This window comes from Macaca fascicularis, chromosome X (genome assembly GCF_037993035.2).
Source record: "Macaca fascicularis isolate 582-1 chromosome X, T2T-MFA8v1.1".
Lineage (NCBI taxonomy): Eukaryota > Metazoa > Chordata > Mammalia > Primates > Cercopithecidae > Macaca > Macaca fascicularis.
In genome coordinates, this window is record NC_088395.1 from 58,186,441 (window position 1) to 58,212,505 (window position 26,065).

Sequence of the window (26,065 nt, forward strand, 5' to 3'; positions counted from 1 at the left end):
GAAAGAAGCTTTCTGAGAAACTTCTTTGTGTTCTGTGAAATCATCACACAGAGTTACAGGTTTCCTCTCAAGAAGCCTTTCGCTAAGACAGTTCTTGTGGAATTGGCAAAGTGATATTTGGAAGCCCATAGAGGGCTATGGTGAAAAAGGAAATATCCTCAGATGAAAGCAGGAAAGAAGCTTTCTAAGAAACTGCTCTGTGATGTGTGACTTCCACTCACAGAGTTACATCTGTATTTCGTGGATCTCTTTGCTACCTTATTTCTGTGGAATCTGAGAACAGATATTTCGGATCCCTTTTAAGACTATAGAGCCAAAGTAAATATCCTCCGATAACAAAGAGAAAGAAGCTTTCTGAGAAACATATTTGTGTTCTTTGAAATCATCTCTCAGAGTTACAGCTTTCCCCTCAAGAATCCTTTCGCTAAGACAGTTCTTGTGGAATTGGCAAAGTGATATTTGGAAGCCCATAGAGGGCTATGGTGAAAAATAAAATATCCTCAGATGAAATCTGGAAAGAAGCTTTCTGAGAAACTGCTTAGTGTTCTGTTAATTCATCTCAGAGAGTTACATCTGTATTTCGTGGATCTCTTTGTTAGCCTTATTTCTGTGGAATCTGGGAACAGATATTTCGGATCTCTTTGAAGACTATAGGGCCAAGGGAAATATCCTCCGATAACAAAGAGAAAGAAGCTTTCTGAGAAACTTATTTGTGTTCTCTGAAATTATCTCACAGAGTTACACGTTTGCCCTCATGAAGCCTTTCGCTAAGACAGTTCTTGTGGAATTGGCAAAGTGATATTTGGAAGCCCATAGAGGGCTATGGTGAAAAAGGAAATATCCTCAGATGAAATCTGGAAAGAAGCTTTCTGAGAAACTGCTCTGTGATTTGTGACTTCCACTCACAGAGTTACATCTGTATTTCGTGCATCTCTTTGCTAGCCTTATTTCTGTGGAATCTCAGAACAGATATTTCGGATCCCTTTGAAGACTCTAGGGCCAAAGGAAATATCCTCCGATAACAAAGGGAAAGAAGCTTTCTGAGAAACTACTTTGTGTTCTGTGAAATCATCTGAAAGAGTTACAGCTTTCTCCTCAAGAAACCTTTCGCTAAGACAGTTCTTGTGGAATTGGCAAAGTGATATTTGGAAGCCTATTGAGGGCTACGGTGAAAAAGGAAATATCCTCAGATGAAAGCAGGAAAGAAACTTTCTGAGAAACTGCTTAGTGTTCTGTTAATTCATCTCACAGAGTTACATCTGTATTTCGTGGATCTCTTTGCTAGCCTTATTTCTGTGGAATCTGAGAACAGATATTTCGGATCCCATTGAAGACTATAGGGCTAAAAGAAGTATCCTCCGATAACAAAGAGAAAGAAGCTTTCTGAGAAACCTCTTTGTGTTCTGTGAAATCATGTCACAGAGTTACAGCTCTCCCCTCAAGAAGCCTTTCGCTAAGAGAGTTCTTGTGGAATTGGCAAAGTGATATTAGGAAGCCCATAGAGGGCTATGGTGAAAAAGGAAATATCCCCAGATGAAATCTGGAAGGAAGCTTTCTGGGAAACTGCTTAGTGTTCTGCTAATTCATCTCACAGAGTTACATCTGCATTTCGTGGATGTCTTTGTTACCTTATTTCTGTGGAATCTGAGAACAGATATTTCGGATCCCTTTGAAGACTATAGGGCCAAAGGAAATATCCTCCGATAACAAAGAGAAAGAAGCTTTCTGAGAAACTTATTTGTGTTCTCTGAAATTATCTCACACAGTTACACGTTTCCCCTCAAGAAGCCTTTCGCTAAGACAGTTCTTGTGGAATTGGCAAAGTGATATTTGGAAGTCCATAGAGGGCTATGGTGAAAAAGGAAATATCCTCAGATGAAATCTGGAAAGAATCTTTCTGAGAAACTGCTCTGTGATGTGTGACTTCCACTCACAGAGTTACATCTGTATTTCGTGGATCTCTTTGATAGCCTTATTTCTGTGGAATCTCAGAACAGATATTTCGGATCCCTTTGAAGACTCTAGGGCCAAAGGAAATATCCTCCGATAACAAAGGGAAAGAAGCTTTCTGAGAAACTTCTTTGAGTTCTGTGAAATCACCTCACAGAGTTACAACTTTCCCCTCAAGAAGCCTTTCGCTAAGACAGTTCTTGTGGGATTGGCAGAGTGATATTTGGAAGCCCATAGAGGGCTATGGTGAAAAAGGAAATATCCTCAGGTGAAATCTGGAAAGAAGCTTTCTGGGAAACTGCTTAGTGTTCTGTTAATTCATCTCACAGAGTTACATCTGTATGTCGTTGATCTCTTTGCTAGCCTTATTTCTGTGGAATCTGAGAACAGATATTTCGGATCCCTTTGAAGACTCTAGGGCCAAAGGAAATATCCTCCGATAACAAAGAGAAAGAAGCAGTCTGAGAAACTTCTTTGTGTTCTCTGAAATCATCTCATAGAGTTACAGCTTTCCCGTCAACAACCCTTTCGCTAAGACAGTTCTTGTGGAATTCGCTAAGTGATATTTGGAAGCCCATAGAGGGCAATGGTGAAAAAGGAAATATCCTCAGATGAAATCTGGAAAGAAGCTTTCTGAGAAACTGCTCTGTGATGTGTGACTTCCACTCATAGAGTTACATCTGTATTTCGTGGATCTCTTTGCTAGCCTTATTTATGTGGAATCAGAGAACAGATATTTTGGATCCCTTCGAAGACTATAGGGCCAAATGAAATATCCTCCGATAACAAAGAGAAAGAAGCTTTCTGAGAAACTTCTTTGTGTTCTCTGAAATCATGTCACAGAGTTACAGCTTACGCTTCAAGAAGCCTTTCGCTAAGACAGTTCTTGTGGAATTGACAAAGTGATATTTGGAATCCCCTAGAGGGCTATGGGGAAAAGGAAATATCCTCAGATAAAATCGGGAAAGAAGCTTTCTGAGAAACTGCTCTGTGATGTGTGACTTCCATTCACAGAGTTACATCTGTATTTCTTGGATCTCTTTGCTATCCTTATTTCTGTGGAATCTCAGAACAGATATTTCGGATCCCTTTGAAGAATCAAGGGCCAAAGGAAATATCCTTCGATGACAAAGAGAAAGAAGCTTTCTGAGAAACTTCTTTGTGTTCTGTGAAATCATCTCACACAGTTACAGCTTTCCCCTCAAGAAGCCTTTCGCTAAGGCAGTTCTTGTGGAATTGGCAAAGTGATATTTGGAAGCCCCTAGAGGGCTATGGTGAAAAAGGAAATATCCTCAGATGAAATCTGGAAAGAAGCTTTCTGAGAAACCGCTCTGTGCTGTGTGACTTCCACTCACAGAGTTACACCTGTATTTCGTGGATCTCTTTGCTAGCCTTATTTCTGTGGAATCTGAGAACAGATATTTCGGATCCCTTTGAAGACTCTAGGGCCAAAGGAAATATCCTCCGATAACAAAGAGAAAGAAGCTTTCTGAGAAACTTATTTGTGTTCTCTGAAATTATCTCACAGAGTTACAGCTTTCCCCTCAAGAAGCCTTTCGCTAAGACAGTTCTTGTGGAATTGGCAAAGTGATACTTGGAAGCCCGTAGAGGGCTATGGTGAAAAAGGAATATCCTCAGTAGAAACCTGGAAAGAAGCTTTCTGAGAAACTGCTTAGTGTTCTGTTAATTCATCTCACAGAGTTACATCTGTATTTCGTGGATCTCTTTGCTATCCTTATTTCTGTGGAATCTGAGAACAGATATTTCGGATCCCTTTGAAGACTATAGGGCTAAAAGAAGTATCCTCCGATAACAAAGAGAAAGAAGCTTTCTGAGAAACCTCTTTGTGTTCTGTGAAATCATGTCACAGAGTTACAGCTTTCCCCTCAAGAAGCCTTTCGCTAAGAGAGTTCTTGTGGAATTGGCAAAGTGATATTAGGAAGCCCATAGAGGGTTATGGTGAAAAAGGAAATATCCTCAGATGAAATCTGGAAGGAAGCTTTCTGGGAAACTGCTTAGTGTTCTGTTAATTCATCTCACAGAGTTACATCTGTATTTCGTGGATGTCTTTGTTACCTTACTTCTGTGGAATCTGAGAACAGATATTTCGGATCCCTTTGAAGAATCTAGGGCTAAAGTCAATATCCTCCGATAACCAATAGAAAGAAGCTTTCTGAGAAACTTCTTTGCGTTCTGTGAAATCATCTCAAAGAGTTACAGGTTTCACCTCAAAAAACTTTTCGCTAAGACAGTTCTTGTGGAATTGGCAAAGTGATATTTGGAAGCCCATAGAGTGCTATGGTGAAAAAGCAAATATCCTCAGATGAAAGCAGGAAAGAATCTTTCTGAGAAACTGCTTAGTGTTCTGTTAATTCATCTCACAGAGTAACATCTGTATTTCGTGGATCTCTTTGCTATCCTTATTTCTGTGTAATCTGAGCACAGATATTTCGGATCCCTTTGAAGACTATAGGGCCAAAGGAAGTATCCTCCGATAACAAAGCGTAAGAACCTTTCTGAGAAACCTCTTTGTGTTCTGTGAAATCATGTCACAGAGTTACAGCTTTCCCCTCAAGAAGCCTTTCGCTAAGAGAGTTCCTGTGGAATTGGCAAAGTGATATTAGGAAGCCCATAGAGGGCTATGGTGAAAAAGGAAATATCCTCAGATAAAATCTGGAAAGAAGATTTCTGAGAAACTGCTCTGTAATGTGTGACTTCCACTCACAGAGTTACATCTGTATTTCCTGGATCTCTTTGCTAGCCTTATTTCTGTGGAATCTGAGAACGGATATTTCGGATCCCTTTGAAGACTATAGGGCCAAAGGAAATATCCTCCGATAACAAAGATAAAGAAGCTTTCTGAGAAACTTCTTTGTGTTCTGTGAAATCATCACACAGAGTTACAGGTTTCCTCTCAAGAAGCCTTTCGCTAAGACAGTTCTTGTGGAATTGGCAAAGTGATATTTGGAAGCCCATAGAGGGCTACGGTGAAAAAGGAAATATCCTCAGATGAAAGCAGGAAAGAAGCTTTCTGAGAAACTGCTTAGTGTTCTGTTAATTCATCTCACAGAGTTACATCTGTATTTTGTGTATCTCTTTGCTAGGCTTATTTCTGTGGAATCTGAGAACAGATATTTCAGATCCCTTTGAAGACTATAGGGTCAATGGAAATATCCTCCGATAACAAAGAGAAAGAAGCTTTCTGAGAAACGTATTTGTGTTCTTTGAAATCATCTCTCAGAGTTACAGCTTTCCCCTCAAGAATCCTTTCGCTAAGAGAGTTCTTGTGGAATTGGCAAAGTGATATTTGGAAGCCCATAGAGGGCTATGGTGAAAAATTAAATATCCTCAGATCAAATCTGGAAGGAAGCTTTCTGAGAAACTGCTTAGTGTTCTCTTAATTCAGCTCACAGATTTACATCTGTATATCGTGGATCTCTTTGCTAGCCTTATTTCTGTGGAATCTGAGAACAGATATTTCGGATCCCTTTGAAGATTATAGGGCCAAAGGAAATATCCTCCGATAACAGAGAGAAAGAAGCTTTCTGAGAAACTTCTTTGTGTTCTGTGAAATCATTTCACAGAGTTACAGCTTTCCCCTCAAGAACCCTTTTGCTAAGACAGTTCTTGTGGAATTGGCAAAGTGATACTTGGAAGCCCATAGAGGGCTATGGTGAAAAAGGAAATATCCTCAGTTGAAACCTGGAAAGAAGCTTTCTGAGAAACTGCTTAGTGTTCTGTTAATTCAACTCACAGAGTTACATCTGTATTTCGTGGATCTCTTTGCTATCCTTATTTCTGTGGAATCTGAGAACAGATATTTCGGATCCGTTTGAAGAGTATAGGGCTAAAAGAAGTATCCTCCGATAACAAAGAGAAAGAAGCTTTCTGAGAAACCTCTTTGTGTTCTGTGAAATCATGTCACAGAGTTACAGCTTTCCCCTCAAGAAGCCTTTCGGTAAGAGAGTTCTTGTGGAATTGGCAAAGTGATATTAGGAAGCCCATAGAGGGCTATGGTGAAAAAGGAAATAACCTCAGATGAAATCTGGAAGGAAGCTTTCTGGGAAACTGCTTAGTGTTCTGTTAATTCATCTCACAGAGTTACATCTGTATTTCGTGGATGTCTTTGTTACCTTATTTCTGTGGAATCTGAGAACAGATATTTCGGATCCCTTTGAAGACTATAGGGCCAAAGTCAATATCCTCCGATAACCAAGAGAAAGAAGTTTCTGAGAAACTTCTTTGTGTTCTGTGAAATCATCTCAAAGAGTTACAGGTTTCACCTCAAGAAACTTTTCGCTAAGACAGTTCTTGTGGAATTGGCAAAGTGATATTAGGAAGCCCAAAGAGGGCTATGGTGAAAAAGGAAATATCCTCAGATGAAATCTGGAAAGAAGATTTCTGAGAAACTGCTCTCTGATGTGTGACTTCCACTCACAGAGTTACATCTGTATTTCATGGATCTCTTTGCTAGCCTTATTTCTGTGGAATCTGAGAACGGATATTTCGGATCCCTTTGAAGACTATAGGGCCAAAGGAAATATCCTCCGATAACAAAGATAAAGAAGCTTTCTGAGAAACTTCTTTGTGTTCTGTGAAATCATCACACAGAGTTACAGGTTTCCTCTCAAGAAGCCTTTCGCTAAGACAGTTCTTGTGGAATTGGCAAAGTGATATTTGGAAGCCCATAGAGGGCTGTGGTGAAAAAGGAAATATCCTCAGATGAAAGCAGGAAAGAAGCTTTCTAAGAAACTGCTCTGTGATGTGTGACTTCCACTCACAGAGTTACATCTGTATTTCGTGGATCTCTTTGCTACCATATTTCTTTGGAATCTGAGAACAGATATTTCGGATCCCTTTGAAGACTATAGGGCCAAAGTAAATATCCTCCGATAACAAAGAGAAAGAAGCTTTCTGAGAAACTGCTTAGTGTTCTGTTAATTCATCTCACAGAGTTACATCTGTCTTTCGTGGATCTCTTTGCTAGCCTTATTTCTGTGGAATCTGAGAACAGATATTGCGGATCCCTTTGAAGACTCTAGGGCCAAAGGAAATATCCTCCGATAACAAAGAGAAAGAAGCTGTCTGAGAAACTTCTTTGTCTTCTCTGAAATCATCTCACAGAGTTACAGGTTTCCCCTCAAGAAGCCTTTCGCTAAGACAGTTCTTGTGGAATTGGCAAGGTGATATTTGGAAGCCCATAGAGGGCTATGTTGAAAAAGGAAATATCCTCAGATGAAATCTGGAAAGAAACTTTCTGAGAAACTGCTCTGTGATGTGTGATATCCACTCACAGAGTTACATCTGTATTTCGTGGATCTCTTGCTAGCCTTATTTCTGTGGAATCTCAGAATACATATTTCGGATCCCTTTGAAGATTATAGGGCCAAAGGAAACATCCTCCTATAAGAAAGAGAGAAGCTCTCTGAGAAACTTCTCTGTGTTCTGTGGAATCATCTCACAGAGTTACAGCTTTCCCCTCAAGAAGCCTTTCACTAAGACAGTTCTTGTGGAATTGGCAAAGTGATATTTGGAAGCCCATAGAGGGCTATGGTGAAAAAGGAAATATCCTCAGATGAAATCTGGAAAGAAGCTTTCTGAGAAACTGCTTAGTGTTCTGTTAATTCATCTCACAGAGGTACATCTGTATTTCGTGGATCTCCTTGCTAGCCTAATTTCTGTGGAATCTGAGAACAGATATTTCGGATCCCTTTGAAGACTCTAGGGCCAAAGGAAATATCCTCCGATAACAAAGAGAAAGAAGCTGTCTGAGAAACTTCTTTGTCTTCTCTGAAATCATCTCACAGAGTTACAGCTTTCCCGTCAACAAGCCTTTCGCTAAGGCAGTTCTTGTGGAATTGGCAAAGTGATATTTGGAAGCCCATAGAGGGCAGTGGTGAAAAAGGAAATATCCTCAGATGAAATCTGGAAAGAAGCTTTCTGAGAAACTGCTTAGTGTTCTGTTAATTCATCTCACAGAGTTACATCTGTATTTCGTGGATCTCTTTGGTAGCCTTATTGATGTGCAATCTTAGAACAGATATTTCGGATCCCTTTGAAGACTCTAGGGCCAAAGGAAATATCCTCCGATAACAAAGAGAAAGAAGCTTTCTGAGAAACTTCTTTGTGTTCGGTGAAATCATCTCACAGAGTTACAGGTGTCCCCTCAAGAAGCCTTTCGCTAAGACAGTTCTTGTGGAATTGGCAAAGTGATATTTGGAAGCCCATAGAGGGCTATGGTGAGAAAGGAAATATCCACAAATGAAATCTGGAAAGAAGCTTTCTGAGAAACTGCTCTGTGATGTGTGATATCCACTCACAGAGTTACATCTGTATTTCGTGGATCTCTTGCTAGCCTTATTTCTGTGGAATCTCAGAACACATATTTCGGATCCCTTAAAAGACTATAGGGCCGAAGGAAATATCCTCCTATAACAAGGAGAAAGAAGCTCTCTGAGAAACTTCTCTGTGTTCTGTGAAATCAACTCACAGAGTTACAGCTTTCCCCTCAAGAAGCCTTTCGCTAAGACAGTTCTTGTGGAATTGGCAAAGTGATATTTGGAAGCCCATAGAGGGATATGGTGAAAAAGGAAATATCCTCGGATGAAATCTGGAAAGAAACTTTCTGAGAAACTGCTTAATGTTCTGTTAATTCATCTCACAGAGTTACATCTGTATTTCGTGGATCTCCTTGCTAGCCTTATTTCTGTGGAATCTGAGAACAGATATTTCGGATCCCTTTGAGGACTCTAGGGCGAAAGGAAATATCCTCCGATAACAAAGAGAAAGAAGCTGTCTGAGAAACTTCTTTGTGTTCTCTGAAATCATCTCAAAGAGTTACAGCTTTCCCGTCAACAAGCCTTTCGCTAAGACAGTTCTTGTGGAATTGGCAAAGTGATATTTTGAAGCCCATAGAGGGCAGTGGTGAAAAAGGAAATATCCTCAGATGAAATCTGGAAAGAAGCTTTCTGGGAAACTGCTCTGTGATGTGTGACTTCCACTGACAGAGTTACATCTGTATTTCGTGGATCTCTTTGATAGCTTTATTTATGTGGAATCTGAGAACAGATATTTAGGATCCCTTTGAAGACTATAGGGCAAATGGAAATATCCTCCGATAACAAAGAGAAAGAAGCTTTCTGACAAACTTCTTTGTGTTCTGTGAAATCATCTCACAGAGTTACAGGTTTCCCCTCAAGAAGCCTTTCGCTAAGACAGCTCTTGTGGAATGGCAAAGTGATATTTGTAAGCCCATAGAGGGCTATGGTGAAAAAGGAAATATCCTCAGATGAAATCTGGAAAGAAGCTTTCTGAAAAAGTGCTTAGTGTTCTGTTAATTCTTCTCACAGAGTTACATCTGTATTTCCTGGATCTCTTTGCTAGCCTTATTTCTGTGGAATCTGACAACAGATATTTCAGATCCCTTTGAAGACTCTAGGGCCAAAGGAAACATCCTCCGATAACAAAGAGAAAGAAGCTTTCTAGGAATCTTCTTTGTGTTCTGTGAAATCATCTCACAGAGTTACAGGTTTCCCCTAAAGAATCCTTTCGCTAAGACAGTTCTTGTGGAATTGGCAAAGTGATATTTGGAAGCCCATAGAGTGCTACGGGGAAAAAGGAAATATCCTCAGATGAAAGCAGGAAAGAAGCTTTCTGAGAAACTGCTTAGTGTTCTGTTAATTCATCTCACAGAGTTACATCTGTATTTTGTGTATCTCTTTGCTAGCTTTATTTCAGTGGAATCTGAGAACAGATATTTCAGATCCCTTTGAAGACTATAGGGTCAATGGAAATATCCTCCGATAACAAAGAGAAAGAGGCTTTCTGAGAAACTTCTTTGTGTTCTTTGAAATCATCTCTCAGAGTTACAGCTTTCCCCTAAAGAATCCTTTCGCTAAGAGAGTTCTTGTGGAATTGGCAAAGTGATATTTGGAAGCCTTTAGAGGGCTATGGTGAAAAAGGAAATATCCTCAGATGAAATCTGGAAAGAAGCTTTCTGAGAAACTGCTCTGCGATGTGTGACTTCCCCTCACAGAGTTACATATGTATTTCGTAGATCTCTTTGCTAGCCTTATTTCTGTGGAATCTGAGAACAGATATTTCGGATCCCTTTGAAGACTATAGGGCCAAAGGAAATATCCTCCGATAACAAAGAGAAAGAAGCTTTCTGAGAAACATCTTTGTGTTCTGTGAAATCATGTCACAGAGTTACAGCTTTCCTCTCAAGAAGCCTTTCGCTAAGACAGTTCTTGTGGAATTGGCAAAGTGATATTTGGAAGCCCATAGAGGGCTATGGTGAAAAAGGAAATATCCTCAGATGAAATCAGGAAAGAAGCTTTCTGAGAAACTGCTCTGTGATGTGTGACTTCCACTCACAGAGTTACATCTGTATTTCGTGGATCTCTTTGCTACCGTATTTCTGTGGAATCTGAGAACAGATATTTCGGATCCCTTTGAAGACTATAGGGCCAAAAGAAATAACCTCCGATAACAAAGAGAAAGAAGATTTCTGAGAAACTTCTTTGTGTTCTGTGAAATCATCTCAAAGAGTTACAGCTTTCCCCTCAAGAAACCTTTCGTTAAGACAGTTCTTGTGTAATTGGCAAAGTGATATTTGGAAGCCCATATAGGGCTATGGTGAAAAAGGAAATATCCTCAGATGAAAGCAGGAAAGAAGCTTTCTGAGAAACTGCTCTGTGATGTGTGACTTCCACTCACAGAGTTACATCTGTATTTCGTGGATCTCTTTGCTACCTTATTTCTGTGGAATCTGAGAACAGATATTTCGGATCCCTTTGAAGACTATAGGGCCAAAGTAAATATCCTCCGATAACAAAGATAAAGAAGCTTTCTGAGAAACTACTTTGTGTTCTGTGAAATCATCTGAAAGAGTTACAGCTTTCCCCTCAAGAAACCTTTCGCTAAGACAGTTCTTGTGGAATTGGCAAAGTGATATTTGGAAGCCCTTAGAGGGCTACGGTGAAAAAGGAAATATCCTCAGATGAAAGCAGGAAAGAAGCTTTCTGAGAAACTGCTTAGTGTTCTGTTAATTCATCTCACAGAGTTACATCTGTATTTTGTGTATCTCTTTGCTACCCTTATTTCTGTGTAATCTGAGAACAGATATTTTAGATCCCTTTGAAGACTATTGGGTTAATGGAAATATCCTCCGATAACAAAGAGAAAGAAGCTTTCTGAGAAACTTATTTATGTTCTTTGAAATCATCTCTCTGAGTTACAGCTTTCCCGTCAGGAATCCTTTCGCTAAGGGAGTTCTTGTGGAATTGGCAAAGTGATATTCGGAAGCCGCTAGAGGGCTATGGTGAAAAAGGAAATATCCTCGGATGAAATCTGGAAAAAAGCTTTCTGAGAAACTGCTTAGTGTTCTGTTAATTCATCTCACAGAGTTACATCTGTATTTCGTGGATCTCTTTGCTAGCCTTATTTCTGTGGTATCTGAGAACAGATATTTCGGATTCCTTTGAAGACTCTAGGGTCACAGGAAATATCCTCCGATAACAAAGAGAAAGAAGCTGTCTGAGAAACTTCTTTGTGTTCTCTGAAATTATCTCATAGAGTTACAGCTTTCCCCTCAACAAGCCTTTCGCTAAGACAGGTCTTGTGGAATTGGCAAAGTGATATTTGGAAGCCCATAGAGGGCTATGGTGAAAAAGGAAATATCCTCAGATGAAATCTGGAAAGAAGCTCTCTGAGAAACTGCTTAGTGTTCTGTTAATTCATCTCACAGAGTTACATCTGTATTTCGTAGATCTCTTTGCTAACCTTATTTCTGTGGAAACTGAGAACAGATATTTCGGATCCCTTTGAAGACTCTAGGGCCAAAGGAAATATCCTCCGATAACAAAGAGAAAGAAGCTTTCTGAGAAACTTCTTTGTGTTCTGTGAAATCATCTCAGAGAGTTTCAGGTTTCCCCTCAAGAAGCCTTTCGCTAAGACAGTTCTTGTGGAATTTGCAAAGTGATATTTGGAAGCCCATAGAGGGCTATGGTGAAAAAGGAAATATCCTCGGATGAAATCTGGAAAGAAGTTTTCTGAGAAACTGCTTAGTGTTCTGTTAATTCATCACACAGAGTTACATCTGTATTTCGTGGATCTCTTTGCTAGCCTTATTTCGGTGGAATCTGAGAACAGATATTTCGGATCCCTTTGAAGACTCTAGGGCCAAAGGAAATATCCTCCGATAACAAAGAGAAAGAAACTTTCTGAGAAACTTCTTTGTGTTCTGTGAAATCATCTCAAAGGGTTACAGCTTTACCCTCAAGAAACCTTTCGCTAAGACAGTTCTTGTGGAATTGGCAAAGTGATATTTGGAAGCCCTTAGAGGGCTATGGTGAAAAACGAAATATCCTCAGTTGAAATTTGGAAAGAAGCTTTCTGAGAAAGTGCTCTGTTATGTGTGACTTCCACTCACAGAGTTACATCTGTATTTCGTGGATCTCTTTGCTAGCCTTATTTCTGTGGAATCTAAGAAGAGATATTTCGGATCCCTTTGAAGACTATAGGGCCAAAGGAAATATCCTCGGATAAAAAAGAGAAAGAAGCTTTCTGAGAACCTTCTTTGTGTTCTGTGAAATCATGTCACAGAGTTACAGCTTTCCCCTCAAGAAGCCTTTCGCTAAGACAGTTCTAGTGGAATTGGCAAAGTGATATTTGGAAGCCCATAGAGTTCTATGGTGAAAAAGGAAATATCCTAAGATGAAATCTGGAAAGAAGCTTTCTGAGAAACTGCTCTGTGATGTGTGATTTCCACTCACAGAGTTACATCTGTATTTCGTGGATGTCTTTGCTACCTTATTTCTGTGGAATCTGAGAACAGATATTTCGGATCCCTTTGAAGACTACGGGGTCAAAGGAAATATCCAACGATAACAAAGAGAAAGAAGATTTCTGAGAAACTTCTTTGTGTTCTGTGAAATCATCTCACAGAGTTACAGCTTTCCCTTCAGGAAGCCTTTCACTAAGACAGTTCTTGTGGAATTGGCAAAGTGATATTTGGAAGCCCATAGAGGGCTATGGTGAAAAAGGAAATATCCTCCGATGAAACCTGGAAAGAATCTTTCTGAGAAACTGCTTAGTGTTCTGTTAATTCATCTCACAGAGTTACATCTGTCTTTCTTGGATCTCTTTGCTAGCCTTATTTCTGCGGTTTCTGAGAACAGATATTTCGGATCCCTTTGAGGACTATAGGGCCTAAGGAAATATCCTCCGATAACAAAGAGAAAGAAGCTTTCTGAGAAACTTCTTTGTGTTCTTTGAAATCATCTCACAGAGTTTCAGGTTTTCCCTCAAGAAGCCTTTCGCTATGATAGTTCTTGTGGAATTGGCAAAGGGATATTTGGAAGCCCATAGAGGGCTATGTTGAAAAAGGAAATATCGTCCGATGAAATCTGGAAAGAAGCTTTCTGAGAAACTGCTCTGTGATGTGTGATATCCACTCACAGAGTTACATCTGTATTTCGTGGATCTCTTTGCTAGCCTTATTTCTGTGGAATCACAGAAGACATATTTCGGATCCCTTTGAAGGCTATAGGGCCAAAGGAAATATCCTCTGATAACAAAGAGAAAGAAGCTCTCTGAGAAACTTCTCTGTGTTCTGTGAAATCATCTCACAGAGTTACAGCTTTCCCCTCAAGAAGCCTTTCGCTAAGACAGTTCTTGTAGAATTGGCAAAGTGATATTTGGAAGCCCATAGAGGGCTATGGTGAAAAAGGAAATATCCTCAGATGAAATCTGGAAAGAAGCTTTCTGAGAAACTGCTTAGTGTTCTGTTAATTCATCTCACAGAGTTACATCTGTATTTCGTGGATCTCTTTGCTAGCCTTGTTTCTGTGGAATCTGAGAACAGATATTTCGGATCCCTTTGAAGACTCTAGGGCCAAAGGAAATATCCTCTGATAACAAAGAGAAAGAAGCTTTCTGAGAAACTTCTCTGTGTTCTGTGAAATCATCTCACAGAGTTACAGCTTTCCCCTCAAGAAGCCTTTCGCTAAGACAGTTCTTGTGGAATTGGCAAAGTGATATTTGGAAGCCCATAGAGTGCTATGGTGAAAAATGAAATATCCTCGGATGAAATCTGGAAAGAAGCTTTCTGAGAAACTGCTTAGTGTTCTGTTAATTCATCTCACAGAGTTACATCTGTATTTCCTGGATCTCTTTGCTAGCCTTATTTCTGTGGAATCTGAGAACAGATATTTCGGATCCCTTTGAAGACTATAGGGCCAAAGGAAATATCCTCGGATAAAAAAGAGAAAGAAGCTTTCTGAGAAACTTGTTTGAGTTCTGTGAAATCACCTGAAAGAGGTACAACTATCCCGTCAAGAAGCCTTTCGCTAAGACAGTTCTTGTGGAATTGGCAAAGTGATGTTTGGAAGCCCATAGAGGGCTATGTTGAAAAAGAAAATATCCTCGGATGAAATCTGGAAAGAAGCTTTCTGATAAACTGATTAGTGTTCTGTTAATTCATCTCACAGAGTTACATCTGTATTTCGTGGATCTCTTTGCTACCTTATTTCTGTGGAATCTGAGAACAGATATTTCGGATCCCTTTGAAGTCTCTAGGGCCAAAGGAAATATCCTCCGATAACAAAGAGAAAGAAGCTTTCTGAGAAACTTCTTTGTGTTCTGTGAAATCATCTCACAGAGTTACAAGTTTCCCCTCTAGAAGCCTTTCGCTAAGACAGTTCTTGTGGCATTGGCAAAGTGATATTTGGAAGCTCATAGAGGGCTGAGGTGAAAAAGGAAATATCCTCAGATGAAATCTGGAAAGAAGCTTTCTGAGAAACTGCTCTGTGATGTGTGACTTCCACTCACAGAGTTACATCTCTATTTCGTGGATCACTTTGCTAGCCTTATTTCTGTGGAATCTGAGAACAGATATTTCGGATCCCTTTGAAGACTATAGGGCCAACGGAAATATCCTCCGAAAACAAAGAGAAAGAAGCTTTCTGAGAAACTTCTTTGTGTTCTGTGAAATCATGTCACAGAGTTACAGCTTTCCCCTCAAGAAGCCTTTCGCTAAGACCGTTCTTGTGGAATTGGCAAAGTGATATTTGGAAGCCCATAGAGGGCTATGGTGAAAAAGGAAATATCCTACGATGAAATCTGGAAAGAAGCTTTCTGAGAAACTGCTCTGTGATGTGTGACTTCCACTGATAGAGTTACATCAGTATTTCGTGGATGTCTTTGCTACCTTATTTCTGTGGAATCTGAGAACAGATATTTCGGATCCCTTTGAAGACTATAGGGTCAAAGGAAATATCCAACGATAACAAAGAGAAAGAAGCTTTCTGAGAAACTGCTCTGTGACGTGTGATATCCACTCACAGAGTTACATCTGTATTTCGTGGATCTCTTTGCTAGCCTTATTTCTGTGGAATCACAGAACACATATTTCGGATCCCTTTGAAGACTATAGGGCCAAAGGAAATATCCTCCGATAACAAAGAGAAAGAAGCTCTCTGAGAAACTTCTCTGTGTTCTGTGAAATCATCTCACAGAGTTACAGCTTTCCCCTCAAGAAGCCTTTCGCTAAGACAGTTCTTGTGGAATTGGCAAAGTGATATTTGGAAGCCCATAGAGGGCTATGGTCAAAAAGGAAATATCCTCAGAAGAAATCTGGAAAGAAGCTTTCTGAGAAACTGCTTCGTGTTCTGTGAATTCATCTCACAGAGTTACATCTGTATTTCGTGGATCTCTTTGCTAGCCTTTTTCTCTTGAATCTGAGAACAGATATTTCGGATCCCTTTGAAGACTCTAGGGCCAAAGGAAATATCCTCCGATAACAAAGAGAAAGAAGCTTTCGGAGAAACTTCTCTGTGTTCTGTGAAATCATCTCACAGAGTTACAGCTTTCCCCTCAAGAAGCCTTTCGCTAACACAGTTCTTCTGGAATTGGCAAAGTGATATTTGGAAGCCCATAGAAGGCTATGGTGAAAAAGGAAATACCCTCGGATGAAATCTGGAAAGAAGCTTTCTGAGAAACTGCTTAGTGTTCTGTTATTTCATCTCACAGAGTTACATCTGTATTTCATGGATCTCTTTGCTAGCCTTATTTCTGTGGTATCTGAGAGCAGATATTTCGGATCCCTTTGAAGACTCTAGGGCCAAAAGAAATATCCTCCGATAACAAAGAGAAAGAAGCTGTCTGAGAAACTGCTTTGTGTTCTCTGAAATCATCTCATAGAGTTACAGCTTTCCCCTCAACAAGCTTTTCGCTAAGACAGCTCTTGTGGAATTGGCAAAGTGATATTTGGAAGCCCATAGTGGGCTATGGTGAAAAAGGAAATATCCTCAGATGAAATCTGGAAAGAAGCTTTCTGAGAAACTGCTCTGTGATGTGTGATTTCCACTCACAGAGTTACATTTGTATTTCGTGGATCTCTTTGCTAGCCTTATTTCTGTGGAATCTGAGAACAGATATTTCGGATACCTTTGAAGAAATATAGGGCCAAAGAAATATCCTCCGATAACAAAGAGAAAGAAGCTTTCTGAGAAACTACTTTGTGTTCTGTAAAATCATGTCAGAGAGTTACAGCTTTCCCCTCAAGAAGCCTTTCGCTAAGACAGTTCTTGTGGAATTGGCAAAGTGATATTTGGAAGCCCATAGAAGGCTATGGTGAAAAAGGAAATATCCTCAGATGAAATCTGGAAACAAGCTTTCTGAGAAACTGCTCTGTGATGTGTGACTTCCACTCGCAGAGTTACATTGTATTTCGTGGATCTCTTTGCTAGCCTTATTTATGTGGAATCAAAGAACAGATATTTAGGATCTCTTTGAAGACTATAGGGCCAAAGGAAATATCCTCCGATAACAAAGAGAAAGAAGCTTTCTGAGAAACTTCTTTGTGTTCTGTGAAATGATGTCACAGAGTTACAGCTTTTCCCTCAAGAAGCCTTTCGCTAAGACAGCTCTTGTAGAATTGGCAAAGTGATATTTGGAAGCCCTTTGAGGGCTACGGTGAAAAAGGAAATATCCTCAGATAACATCTGAAAAGAAGCTTTCTGAGAAACTACTCTGTGATGTGTGACTTCCACCCACAGAGTTACATCTGTATTTCGTGGATCTCTTTGCTAGCCTTATTTCTGTAGAATCTGAGAACAAATATTTCGGATCCCTTTGAAGACTCTAGGGCCAAAGGAAATATCCTCCGATAACAAAGAGAAAGAAGCTTTCTGAGAAACTTCTTTGTGTTCTGTGAAATCACCTCACAGAGTTACAGCTTTCCCCTCAAGAAGCCTTTCGCTAAGACATTTCTTGTGGAATTGGCAAAGTGATATTTGGAATCCCATAGAGGTCTATGGTGAAAAAGTTAATATCCTCAGATGAAACCTGGAAAGAAGCTTTCTGAGAAACTGCTTAGTGTTCTTCTAATTCATCTCACAGAGTTACATCTGTATTTCGTGGATCTCTTTGCTAGCCTTATTTCTGTGGAATCTGAGAACAGATATTTCGGATCCCTTTGAAGACTGTAAGGTCAATGATAATATCGTCCGATAACAAAGAGAAAGAAGCTTTCTGAGAAACTTCTTTGTGTTCTGTGAAATCATCTCACAGAGTTACAGCTTTCCCCTCAAGAAGCCTTTCGCTAAGACAGTTCTTGTGGAATTGGCAAAGTGATATTTGGAAGCCCATAGAGGGCTATGGTGAAAAAGGTAATATCCTCAGATGAAACCTGAAAAGAAGCTTTCTGAGAAACTGCTTAGTGTTTTGTTAATTCGTCTCACAGAGTTACATATGTATTTCGTGGATCTCTTTGCTAGCCTTATTTTTGTGGAATCTGAGTACGGATATTTCGGATCCCTTTGAAGAATATAGGGCCAAAGGAAATATACTCCGATAACCAAGAGAAAGAAGCTTTCTGAGAAACTTCTTTGTGTTCTGTGAAATCATCTCACAGAGTTACAGGTTTCCCCTCAAGAAGCCTTTCGCTAAGACAGTTCTTGTGGAATTGGCAAAGTGATATTTGGAAGCCCATAGAGGTCTATGGTAAAAAAGGAAATATCCTCAGATGAAATCTGGAAAGAAGCTTTCTGAGAAAATGCTCTGTGATGTGTGACTTCCACTCACAGAGTTACATCTGTATTTCGTGGATCTCTTTGCTAGCCCTTTTTCTGTGGAATCTGAGAACAGATATTTCGGGTCCCTTTGAAGACTCTAGGGCCAAGGGAAATATCCTCCGGTAACAAAGAGAAAGAAGCTGCCTGAGAAACTTCTTTGTGTTCTCTGAAATCAGCTCATAAAGTTACAGCTTTCCCGTCAACAAGCCTTTCACTAAGACAGTGCTTGTGGAATTGGCAAAGTGATATTTGGAAGCCCATAGAGGGCAATGGTGAAAAACGAAATATCCTCAGATGAAATATGGAAAGAAGCTTTCTGAGAAACTGCTCTGTGATGTGGGACTTCCACTCACAGAGTTACATCTGTATTTTGAGCATCTCATTGCTAGCCCTATTTCTGTGGAATCTCAGAACAGATATTTCGGATCCCTTTCAAGACTATAGGGCCAAAGGAAATATCCTCCGATAACAAAGAGAAAGAAGCTCTCTGAGAAACTTCTTTGTGTTCTGTGAAATCATGTCACAGAGATACAGCTTTCCCCTTAAGAACCCTTTCTCTAAGACTGTTCTTGTGGAATTGGCAAAGTGATATTTGGAAACCCATAGAGGGCTATGGTGAAAAAGGAAATATCCTCAGATGAAATCTGGAAAGAAGCTTTCTGAGAAACTGCTCTGTGCTGTCTGACTTCCACTCACTGAGTTACACCTGTATTTCTTGGATCTCTTTGCTAGCCTTATATCTGTGGAAACTGAGAACAGATATTTCTGATACCTTGGAAGACTACAGGGCCAAAGGAAATATCCTCCGATAACAAAGAGAAAGAAGCTTTCTGAGGAACTTCTCTGTGTTCTGTGAAATCATGTCAGAGAGTTACAGCTTTCCCCTCAAGAAGCCTTTCGCTAAGACAGTTCTTGTGGAATTGGCAAAGTGATATTTGGAAGCCCATAGAGGGCTATGGTGGAAAAGGAAATATCCTCAGATGAAATCTTGAAAGAAGCTTTCTGAGATACTGCTTAGTGTTGTGTTAATTCATCTCACAGAGTTAAATATGTATTTCGTGGATCTCTTTGCTAGCCTTATTTCTGTGGAATCTGAGAAAAGACATTTCGGATCCCTTTGAAGACTATAGGGCCAAAGGAAATATCCTCCGATAACAAAGGGAAAGAAGCTTTCTGAGAAACCTCTTTGTGTTCTGTGAAATCATGTCAACAGTTACAGCTTTCCCCTCATTAAGCCTTTCGCTGAGACGGTTCTTGTGGAATTGGCAAAGTGATATTTGGAAGCCCATAGAGGACTATGGTGAAAAAGGAAATATCCTCAGATGAAATCTGGAAAGAAGCTTTCTGAGAAACTGCTCTGTGATGTGTGACTTCCACTCACAGAGTTACATCTGTATTTCGTGGATCTCTTTGCTAGCCTTTTTTCTGTGGAATCTGAGAACAGATATTTCGGATCCCTTTGAAGACTACAAGGCCAAAGGAAATATCCTCCGATAACAAAGAGAAAGAAGCTTTCTGAGAAACTTCTTAGTCTTCTGTGAAATCATCTCACAGAGTTACAGCTTTCCCCTCAACAAGCCTTTCGCTAAGACAGTTCTTGTGGAATTGGCAAAGTGATATTTGGAACCCCTTAGAGGGCTACGGTGAAAAAGGAAATATCCTCAGGTGAAATCTGGAAAGATGTTTTCTGAGAAACTGCTTAGTGTTCTGTTAATTCATCCCACAGTGTTACATCTGTATTTCGTGGATCTCCATGCTAGCCTAATTTCTTTCGAATCTGAGAACAGATATTTCGGATCCCTTTGAAGACTACAGGGCCAAAGGAATTATCCTCCGATAACAAAGAGAAAGAAGCTTTCTGAGAAACTTCTTTGTGTTCTGTGAAATCATCTCACAGAGTTACAGCTTTCCCCTCCAGAAGCCTTTTGCTAAGACAGTTTTTGTGGAATTGGCAAAGTGATATTTGGAAGCCCTTAGAGGGCTATGGTGAAAAAGGAAATATCCTCAGATGAAATCTGGAAGGAATCTTTCTGAGAAACTGCTTAGTGTTCTGTTATTTCATCTCACAGCGCTACATCTGTATTTCGTGGATCTCTTTGCTAGCCTTATTTCTGTGGCATCTGAGAACAGATATTTCGGATCCCTTTGAAGACAACAGGGCAAAAGGAAATATCCTCCGATAATAAAGAGAAAGAAGCTTTCTGAGAAACTTCTTTGTGTTCTGTGAAATCAAGTCCCAGAGTTACAGCTTTCCCCTCAAGAAGCCTTTCGCTAAGACAGTTCTTGAGGAATTGGCAAAGTGATATTTGGAAGCCCATAGAGGGCTATGGTGAAAAAGGAAATATCCTCAGATGAAATCTGGAAAGAAGCTTTCTGAGAAACTGATCTGTGATGTGTGACTTCCACTCACAGAGTTACATCTGTATTTCGTGGATCTCTTTCCTAGCCTTATTTCTGCGGAATCTGAAAACAGATATTTCGGATCTCTTTGAAGAATCTAGGGCCAAAGGAAATATCCTCCGATAACAAAGAGAAAGAATCTTTCCGAGAAACCTCTTTGTGTTCTGTGAAATCACGTCACAGAGTTACAGCTTTCCCCTCATTAAGCCTTTCGCTAAGAAGGTTCTTGTGGAATTGGCAAAGTGATATTTGGAAGCCCATAGAGGACTATGGTGAAAAAGGAAATATCCTCAGATGAAATCTGGAAAGATGCTTTCTGAGAAACTGCTCTGTGATGTGTGAATTCCACTCACAGAGTTACATCTGTATTTCGTGGATCTCTTTGCTAGCCTTTTTTGTGTGGAATTTGAGAACAGATATTTCGGATCCCTTTGAAGACTACAGGGCCAAAGGAAATATCCTCCGATAACAAAGAGAAAGAAGCTTTCTGAGAAACTTCTTTGTGTTCTGTGAAATGATGTCACAGAGTTACAGCTTTCCCCTCAAGAAGCCTTTCGCTAAGACAGTTCTTGTGGAATTGGCAAAGTGATATTTGGAAGCCCATAGAGGGCTATGGTGAAAAAGGAAATATCCCCAGATGAAATCCGGAAAGATGCTTTCTGAGAAACTGCTTAGTGTTCTGTTAATTCATCTCACAGAGGTACATCTGTATTTCGTGGATCTCTTTGCTAGCCTTATTTCTGTGGAATCTGAGAACAGATATTTCGGATCCCTTTGAAGACTATAGGGCCAAAGGAAATATCCTCCGATAACAAAGAGAAAGAAACCTTCTGAGAAACTTCTTTGTGTTCTGTGAAATCATCTCACAGAGTTACAGCTTTCCCCTCAAGAAGCCTTTCGCTAAGTCAGTTCTTGTGGAATTCGCAAAGTGATATTTGGAAGCCCATAGAGGGCTATGGTGAAAAAGGAAATATCCTCTGATGAAATCTGGAAAGAAGCTTTCTGAGAAACTGCTCTGTGTTGTGTGACTTCCACTCACAGAATTACTTCTGTATTTCGTGTATCTGTTTGCTAGCCTTATTTCTTTGGAATCTGAGAACAGATATTTCGGATCCCTTTGAAGTCTATGGGGTCAAAGGAAACATCCTCCGATAACAAAGAGAAAGAAGCTTTCTGAGAAACTTCTTGGTGTTCTGTGAAATCATCTCACAGAGTTACAGCTTTCCCCTCAACAAGCCTTCCTCTAAGACAGTTCTTTTGGAATTGGTAAAGTGATATTTGGAAGCCCATAGAGGGCTATGTTGAAATAGGAAATATCCTCAGATGAAATCTGGAAAGAAGCTTTCGGAGAAACTGCTTAGTGTTCTGTTAATTCATCTCACAGAGTTACATCTGTATTTCGTGGATCTCTTTGCTTTCCTTATTTCTGTGGAATCTGAGAACAGATATTTCGGATCCCTTTGAAGACTATAGGGCCAAAGGAAATATCCTCCGATAACAAAGAGAAAGAAGCTTTCTGAGAAACTTCTTTGTGTTCTGTGAAATCATGTCACAGAGTTACAGCTTTCCCCTCAAGAAGCCTTTCGCTAAGACAGTTCTTGTGGAATTGGCAAAGTGATATTTGGAAGCTCATAGAGGGCTATGTTGAAAAAGGAAATATCCTCAGATGAAATCTGGAAAGAAGCTTTCTGAGAAACTTCTTAGTGTTCTGTTAATTCATCTCACAGAGTTACATCTGTATTTCGTGGATCTCTTTGCTAGCCTTATTTCTGTGGCATCTGAGAACAGATATTTCGGATCACTTTGAAGACTATAGGGCCAAAGGAAATATCCTCCGATAACAAAGAGAAAGAAGCTTTCTGAGAAACTTCTTTGTGTTCTGTGAAATCATGTCACAGAGTTACAGCTTTCCCCTCAAGAAGACTTTCGCTAAGAGAGTTCTTGTGGAATTGGCAAAGTGATATTTGGAAGCTCATTGAGGGCTATGGTGAAAAAGGAAATATCCTCAGATGAAATCTGGAAAGAAGCTTTCTGAGAAACTGCTCTGTGATGTGTGACTTCCACTCAGAGAGTTATATCTGTATTTCGTGGATCTCTTTGCTAGCCTTATTTCTGTGGAATCTGAGAACATTATTTCGGATCCCTTGGAAGACTACAGGGCCAAAGGAAATATACTCCGACAACAAAGAGAAAGAAGGTTTCTGAGAAACTTCTTTGTGTTCTGTGAAATCATGTCACAGAGTTACAGCTTTCCCCTCAAGAAGCCTTTCGTTAAGACAGTTCTTGTGGAATTGGCAAAGTGATATTTGGAAGCCCATAAAGGGCTATGGTGAAAAAGGAAATATCCTCAGATGAAATCTGGAAAGAAGCTTTCTGAGAAACTGCTCTGTGATGTGTGACTTCCACTCACAGAGTTACTTCTGTATTTCGTGGATCTCTTTGCTAGCCTTATTTCTTTGTAATCTGAGAACAGATATTTCGGATCCCTTTGAAGTCTATGGGGTCAAAGGAAACATCCTCCGATAACAAAGAGAAAGAAGCCTTCTGAGAAACTTCTTTGTGTTCCGTGAAGTCATCTCACAGAGTTACAGCTTTCCCCTCAACAAGTCTTTCTCTAAGACAGTTCTTTTGGAATTGGCAAAGTGATATTTGGAAGCCCAAAGAGGGCTATGGTGAAATAGGAAATATCCTCAGATGAAATATGGAAAGAAGCTTTCTGAAAAACTGCTTAGTGTTCTGTTAATTCATCTCACAGAGTCACATGTATTTCGTGGATCTCTTTGCTAGCCTTATTTCTGTGGCATCTGAGAACAGATATTTCGGATCCCTTTGAAGACTATAGGGCCAAAGGAAATAACCTCCGATAACAAAGAGAAAGAAGCTTTCTGAGAAACTTCTTTGTGTTCTGTGAAATCAGATCACAGAGTTACAGCTTTCCCCTCAAGAAGATTTTCGCTAAGAGAGTTCTTGTGGAATTGGCAAAGTGATATTTGGAAGCTCATAGAGGGCTATGGTGAAAAAGGAAATATCCTCAGATGAAATCTGGAAAGAAGCTTTCTGAGAAACTGCTTAGTGTTGTGTTAATTCATCTCACAGAGTTACATCTGTATTTCGTGGATCTCTTTGCTAGCCTTATTTCTGTGGAATCTGAGAACAGATATTTCGGATACCTTTGAAGACTATAGGGCCAAAGGAAATATCCTCCGATAACAAAGAGAAAGAAGCTTTCTGAGAAACTTCTTTGTGTTCTGTGAAATCATGCCACAGAGTTACAGCTTTCCCCTCAAGAAGACTTTCGCTAAGACAGTTCTTGTGGAATTGGCAAAGTGATATTTGGAAGCCCATAGAGGGCTTTGATGAAAAAGGAAATATCCTCAGATGAAATCTGGAAAGAAGTTGTCAGAGAATCTGCTTAGTGTTCTGTTAATTCATCCCACAGTGTTACATCTGTATTTCGTGGATCTCATTGCTAGCCTTATTTCTGTGGAATCTGAGAACAGATATTTCGGATCCCTTTGAAGACTATAGGTCCAAAGGAAATATCCTCCGATAACAAAGAGAAAGAAGCTTTCTGAGAAACTTCTTTGTGTTCTGTGAAATCATCTCACAGAATTACAGCTTTCACCTCAAGAAGCCTTTCGCTAAGACAGTTCTTGTGGAATTTGCAAAGTGATATTTGGAAGCCCATAGAGGACTAGGGAGAAAAAGGAAATATCCTCAGATGAAATCTGGAAAGAAGCTTTCTGAGAAACTGCTTAGTGTTCTGTTAATTCATCTCACAGAGTTACATCTGTATTTCGTAGATCTCTTTGCTAGCCTTATTTCTGTGGAATCTGAGAACAGATATTTCGGATTCCTTGATGACTATAGGGCCAAAGGAAATATCATCCGATAACAAAGAGAAAGATGCTTTCTGAGAAGCTTCTTTGTGTTCTGTGAAATGATCTCACAGAGTTACAGCTTTCCCCTCAACAAGCTTTTCGCTAAGACAGTTCTTGTGGAATTGGTAAAGTGATATTTGGAAGCCCTTAGAGGTCTATGGTGAAAAAGGAAATATCCTCTGATGAAATCTGGAAAGAAGCTTTCTGAGAAACTGCTCTGTGATGTGTGACTTCCACTCACTGAGTTACTTCTGTATTTCGTGGATCTCTTTGCTAGCCTTATTTCTTTGGAATCTGAGAACAGATATTTCGGATCCCTTTGAAGTCTATGGGGTCAAAGGAAACATCCTCCGATAACAAAGAGAAAGAAGCTTTCTGAGAAACTTCTTTGTGTTCCGTGACATAATCTCACAGAGTTACAGCTTTCCCCTCAACAAGCCTTCCTCTAAGACAGTTCTTTTGGAATTGATAAAGTGATATTTGGAAGCCCATAGAGGGCTATGGAGAAAAAGGAAATATCCTCAGATGAAATCTGGAAAGAAGCTTTCTGAGAAACTGCTTAGTGTTCTGTTAATTCATCTCACAGAGTTACATCTGTATTTCGTGGATCTCTTTGCTTTCCTTATTTCTGTGGAATCTGAGAACAGATATTTCGGATCCCTTTGAAGACTATAGGGCCAAAGGAAATATCCTCCGTTAACAAAGAGAAAGAAGCTTTCTGAGAAACTTCTTTGTGTTCTGTGAAATCATGTCACAGAGTTACAGCTTTCCCCTCAGGAAGCCTTTCGCTAAGACAGTTCTTGTGGAATTGGCAAAGTGATATTTGGAAGCTCATAGAGGGCTATGGTGAAAAAGGAAATATCCTCAGATGAAATCTGGAAAGAAGCTTTCTGAGAAACATCTTAGTGTTCTGTTAATTCATCTCACAGAGTTACATCTGTATTTCGTGGATCTCTTTGCTAGCCTTATTTCTGTGGCATCTGAGAACAGATATTTCGGATCCCTTTGAAGACTATAGGGCCAAAGGAAATATCCTCCGATAACAAAGAGAAAGAAGCTTTCTGAGAAACTTCTTTGTGTTCTGTGAAATCATCTCAGAGAGTTACAGCTTTCCCCTCAAGGAGCCTTTCGCTAAGACAGTTCTTGTGGAATTGGCAAAGGGATATTTGGAAGCTCATAGAGGGCTATGGTGAAAAAGGAAATATCCTCAGATGAAATCCAGAAAGAAGCTTTCTGAGAAACTGCTTCGTGTTCTGTTAATTCATCTCACAGAGTTACATCTGTATTTCGTGGATCTCTTTGCTAGCCTTATTTCCGTGGCATCTGGGAACAGATATTTCGGATCCCTTTGAAGACTATAGGGCCAAAGGAAATATCCTCCGATAACAAAGAGAAGGAAGCTTTCTGAGAAACTTCTTTGTGTTCTGTGAAATCATGTCACAGAGTTACAGCTTTCCCCTCAAGAAGACTTTTGCTAAGAGAGTTCTTGTGGAATTGGCAAAGTGATATTTGGAAGCCCATAGAGGGCTAAAGTGAAAAAGGAAAAATCCTCAGAAGAAATCTGGAAAGAAGGTTTCTGAGAAACTGCTCTGTGATGTGTGACTTCCACTCAGAGAGTTACATCTGTATTTCGTGGATCTCTTCGCTAGCCTTATTTCTGTGGCATCTGAGAACAGATATTTCGGATCCCTTTGAAGACTATAGGGCCAAGGGAATTATCCTCCGATAACAGAGAGAAAGAAGCTTTCTGAGAAACTT